Raw genomic sequence first — 5,868 nt, 5'->3', positions numbered from 1 at the left:
GATTAGCCTCGTCAATGTGAGACTTTCTCCTTTTTTGTCTTCTCCACACAATCCCCATCATCGTATTCTATTCCACCCATAGTGCTATATCCATGGCTCACGCTCATGTATTGCGTGAAGGTTGAAAACGTTCGAGATTATTTAAGTATGAAACAATTGCTTGGCTTGTCATCGGGGGTATAGAAGTTGGGAACACCTTTGTGTGATGAAAATGAAGCATAGCCTAACTATATGATTTTGTAGGGATGAACTTTCTTTTGCCATGTTATTTTGAGAAGACATGATTGCTTTGATTAGTATGCTTCAAGTATTATTATTTTTGTGTCAATATGAGCTTTTGTCTTGAATCTTTCGGATCTGAATATTCATATCACAATTAAGAAGATTTACATTGAAATTATGCCAAAGTATCACTCTGCATCAAAAATTCTTTTTTTATCATTTACCTACTCGAGGACGAGCAGGAATTAAGCTTGGGGATGCCTGATATGTCTCCAACGCATCTATAATTTTTGATTGCTCCATGCTACTTTATTTAATGTTTTGGACTATATTGGGCTTTATTTTCCACTTTTATATTATTCTTGGGACTAACCTATTAACCGGAGGCCCAGCCCAGAATTGCTGTTTTTTTTGCCTATTTCAGTGTTTCGAAGAAACGGAATATCAAACGGAGTCCAAACGGAATGAAACCTTTGGGAACATGATTTTCTCACCGAACGTGATCCAAGAGACTTGGACCCTACTCCAAGAAGTGCCAGAGGCGGTCACGAGGGCGGAGGGCGCCCCCCTGGGCGCGCCCCCCTACCTTGTGGGCCCCCTGCTGCTCCACCGACGTACTCCTTCCTCCTATATATACCTACGTATCCCCAAACGATCAGAAGAGGAGCCAAAAACCTAGTTCCACCGCCGTAACCTTCTATATCCATGAGATGCATCTTGGGGCCTGTTTCGGAGCTCCGCCAGAGGGGGAATCCACCACGGAGGGCTTCTACATCAACACCATAACCCCTCCAATGAAGTGTGAGTAGTTTAGTTCAGACCTTCGGGTCCATAGCTAGTAGCTAGATGGCTTCTTCTCTCTTTTTGGATCTCAATACAATGTTCTCCCCGTCTCTTGTGGAGATCTATTCGATGTATAATCTTCTTTTTGCGGTGTGTTTGTTGAGACCGATGAATTGTGGGTTTATGATCCAGTATTATGTATGGAAAATATTTGATTCTTCTCTGAATTCTTTTATGTATGATTGAGTTATCTTTGCAAGTCTCTTCGAATTATCCTTTTTGGTTTGGCCAACTAGATTGGTAGTTCTTGCAATGGGAGAAGTGCTTAGCTTTGGGTTCAATCTTGCGGTGTCCTTACCCAGTGACAGAAAGGGTTGCAAGGCACATACTGTATTGTTGCCATCGAGGATAACAAGATGAGGTTTTTATCATATTGCATGAATTTATCCCTCTACATCATGTCATCTTGCTTAAGGCGTTACTCTGTTTTTAACTTAATACTCTAGATGCATGCTAGATAGCGGTCAATGAGTGGAGTAATAGTAGTAGATACAGAATCGTTTCGATCTACTTGTCTCGGACGTGATGCCTATATACATGATCATTACCTAGATATACTCATAACTATGCTCAATTCTGTCAATTGCTCAACAGTAATTTGTTCACCCACCGTAGAATATCTATGCTCTTGAGAGAAGCCACTAGTGAAACCTATGGCCCCTGGGTCTATTCTCATCATATCAATCTCTATCGCTTTATTTACTTGCTTTGTTTTTACTTTGCCTTTTACTTTTTACTTTGCATCTATCTATCAAAAATACAAAAAATATTATTTATCATCTATATCAGATCTCACTCTCGTAAGTGACCGTGAAGGGATTGACAACCCCTAATCGCGTTGGTTGCGAGTAGCTATCGTTTTGTGTAGGTACGAGGGACTTGTGCGTGGTCTCCTACTGGATTGATACCTTGGTTCTCAAAAACTGAGGGAAATACTTATGCTACTTTGCTGCATCATCCTCTCCTCTTCGGGGAAATCCAACGCAGTGCTCAAGAGGTAGCAATGCCTACTATGCAACTTTATTCTTGTAGACTCGTGTTGGGCCTCCAAGCATAGAGTTTTGTAGGACAGTAGCAAATTTTCCTCAAGTGGATGACCTAAGGTTTATCAATCAGTGGGAGTGTAGGATGAAGATGGTCTCTCTCAAAGAACCCTCCAATCAAATGCAAGAAATCTCTTGTGTCCCGAACACATGCAATACAATGGCAAATTCTATAGGTGCACTAGTTTGGCGAAGAGATGGTGATACAAGTGTAGTATGGATAGTAGACATAGATTTTTGTAATCTGAAAATAAAAAAGCAAGGTAGCAAGTGATAAAATGGAGCACAAATGATATTGCAATGCTTGAAAACAAGGCCGAGAGTTCATACTTTCACTAGCGCGATCTCTCAATAGTGCTAACATAATTAAATCATATAACAATCCCTCAACGTGCGACGAAGAACCACTTCAAAGTTCTTATCCAGTGAAGAACATAAGATGAAATTGTTTTATGGTACGAAACCACCTCAAAGTTATCTTTTTTGATCAATCTATTGAGCCATCCCTATAAGTGTCACGAACAACCCTAGAGTTCGTACTAAAATAACACCATATGATACACATCAACCAACTCTAATGTCACCTAGATACTCCAATGTCACTATTGGTGTCAAAACCGGCAGATCTCGGGTAGGGGGGACCAAGCTATATGTCTGAGGACCAATGGTAACTATGGACAAAGGACACAATGTTTACCCAGGTTCGGTCCCTCTTAATGGAGGTAAAACCCTAGTCCCGCTTGATTATATTCGAGGGTATAGGGGTTACAAGAGTTGATCTACCTTGAGATCGATTCGTCTAACCCTAGATCAGCTAGCCTAGCAATGTTGTCCTCCTACCTCCGATCTAACCTCCGCTTTATATAGACACCGGAGGGGCTTAGGGTTGTAAAAATTCGGTTTTACAGAAAGGAGTAAGATATCCAGACACCTATACTTGCCATCCACGCATTCGGGAGTCCCCACCGGACACGAGATAATCTTCTGTCTTGTATCTTGATGGCCCATCAGTCCGGGCCACATCAATAAAACAGACGCCCGAGGACCCCCTAGTCCAGGACTCCCACAGTAGCCCCTAAACCAGTCTTCAATGATGATATATTCAGCGTTCAGATTGTTTTCGGCATTGCAAGGCGGGTTCCTTGAAGAATACACCTCGGCTTTCCTCTGTAAAAGAATTGTGTTCGGCCTTTCATAATGAACACAACCCTTAGCCGCGAGGGCAGGATATATAAAACATGTATATAAAAAATGAGTACAGTGCCTTTTACTGACAACTTTTTCGACGAAGCATCAGACTTGACCCTTCGACATTTTGAACCATTTTCCTATCCCGCGTTCCGTGTTTCGAGGCCATGCCCCATTGGCATGCATGTCTTGTCAAAATAGAGATCATGCCCACTTAATACGGGATTGCACATCAATGATATTTGGGTAATCCAACCGACTGCGGCGCACACCTTCATTGGAAATAGGCGAGACTCAAGGCATGAGTGGGGGGCGGTTGGCATTTTCACTACCTATAAGAGGGCAATAGATCTTTAATTTCTTCCCCACGCCTTCACATCTCTAAAGCCTTCTAATCTCCCAAGCTCTCTCTGCGCCCGCAAAGTTTCCGCCTTTCTCACCACCACCACCACCTCCTCCGACCATGGCCGGAGCTGGCTCTAAAGGCAAGTGGGAGGCCTCCTCCATGACGGAGAAGGAGATAAAAGATCTCCGGAGTGCGGGGTACCTCGCCGCCGATATCAAGCACAGGCTTCCCCCCGAACGTCAAGTCATTCCCACTCCGAAGCCCTGTGAACGGGTTGTCTTCCTTCCCCCACTTCCTTAGAGGGTTAGGTTTTCCACTCCACCCGTTCGTCCGCGGACTCATGTACTATTACAGGCTAGATTTCCACGATCTAGCCCTGAACTCATTCATACACATCTTGACGTTCATCGTCGTGTGTGAGGCTCTCCTCTGCGTCCACCCACACTTCGGCCTATGGCTCAAGGTCTTCAATGTGAAGCCGAAGGTGGTCGACGAGCAGCACGCAGACTGCAGCGGAGCTATAGTTAGCAAGCTACCGAACACCACATGGCCCAAGGGGGCCTTTGTGGAAACCGTGAAGATCTGGCAATAGGAGTGGTTCTACATCACCGAGCTGCACCGTCCTAAGTGAGCGGACATTCCAAAGTTTAGATCCGGAACCCCCATGAGGCTCACCTCCTGGAACGCGAAGGGCCTCGACTGGGGGTCCCAGATGGAGGTGCTGGCACTACAAATGCGCATCACCAAAGTGTTGGGGAGGAACATTGGTCTAACCAATGTGGTTCAGATTATGCTATTCCGCCGCATTCTCCCCTGCCAGCGCCGGGCTGCCCCCATGTGGGAATTCAAGCCAGAGGAGCCGCATACGCTACAACAGTTCCTCGGCACCATGCACGAGGGAATGTGGAAGATGCTTTTCAAGGAGCAGAAGATCAGCTGGCCCATGGAGACCAAAGACATGGGTCTCAACGCCACAAACCCGGCCTCTCCAGTAAGTGTTCGATATTTCTGAAGACATACCTAGTTCATATACATATTCGATCTATGCCAAACTCACCAACCCATGCTTTGTTACATGGATGGACCAAGAAGTCGGAGCGGATCAAGAGTCCGGCTCCATTGCCTGAAGATCCAGTCACTCCTGCGCTAGCGGAGATGCTGGTCCCGGCACCCTATAAGGCGCCGGCGAAAAAGGCGAAGAAGAAGAGCAAGGGGCCCAAGGATGGGCCCCACCGTAAAGGGCCTCTGGAAACTGTGTCCGGAGATACCGAGCCCGTATCCTCCCACAAGGAAGACGAGGACGAAGAAGAGGGGGATGATGATGATGAGGAAGCAGAGAGAGACTCCCCCCTCAAGACAAGGAGGGGAAAAAGGACAGCCTCCGAGAACCTGGAGGGGGCGACGTCGAAGAAAGGGCGGGTGGTCCTCTTGGACAGTTCGGGCTCGGAGTCCGAGCACAGCTCGGAGGAGTCCAAAGGGAGAAACCCCTAGCCGAAACGTAAGTATTAGAAACTTACTCGTTCAATTATCGCTTTAATCTTCCTTTGTCACGCTCAACTTTTTTTTATGCTTTCCAGCCCTCCACGCGAGATCCCGGTTCATTCCACTTTGAAAGGAAACTCTCTAGCCCCTGGAGAGGCAGAGAGTGACGGGCCATCTCGCGCCTCCCCCTTGCCATGGAGGACACCGAGGTGTCATCCCAAAGGCCATCTCCTGGCTGGGGAGGGGCGGACGAGACTGTCCAGAAGGCGCCTGAGGACAATACCTCAGACGCCGTAGAGCGCGGCACGGCGACCCCCATGACCATCAAGGGTGGGGGGCTTCAACAGTCTGGGCCTCCATCGAACACTGTCGTGGAGCCCAGTACGGCTCCGGGTTCGGACCAACATCCCCCTTCGAAAGAGGGGGGAGGAGTAGGAGCTCCATCGGCGGCCTCTGTCGATCCGGAGGCCGCTGACACTATGCCGGAGGCACTGCAACGTGCCTCTATTGTGGAAGAACACTGCACCATGATGGGTGTGGTTATGGAAAAGGTTTGGTCCGCGAAGAGCGGACTGACCGAAGCCTTCAACAGCCTATTGGTAGGCTTTGAGGTAAGCGAAGTAATATTCTTTCCTAGCTTTATTTTTTGTATACATATATGTGTTAGGTGAAACCCATGTGTAGACAGTATCCCCTGAGACTGTGTCCAGATTAGGACAATCCGGACAGAGGATCAAAAACAGG

Source organism: Triticum dicoccoides, chromosome 4B (genome assembly GCF_002162155.2).
Source record: "Triticum dicoccoides isolate Atlit2015 ecotype Zavitan chromosome 4B, WEW_v2.0, whole genome shotgun sequence".
NCBI lineage: Eukaryota > Viridiplantae > Streptophyta > Magnoliopsida > Poales > Poaceae > Triticum > Triticum dicoccoides.
Note: the sequence above shows the minus strand (reverse complement) of the source record.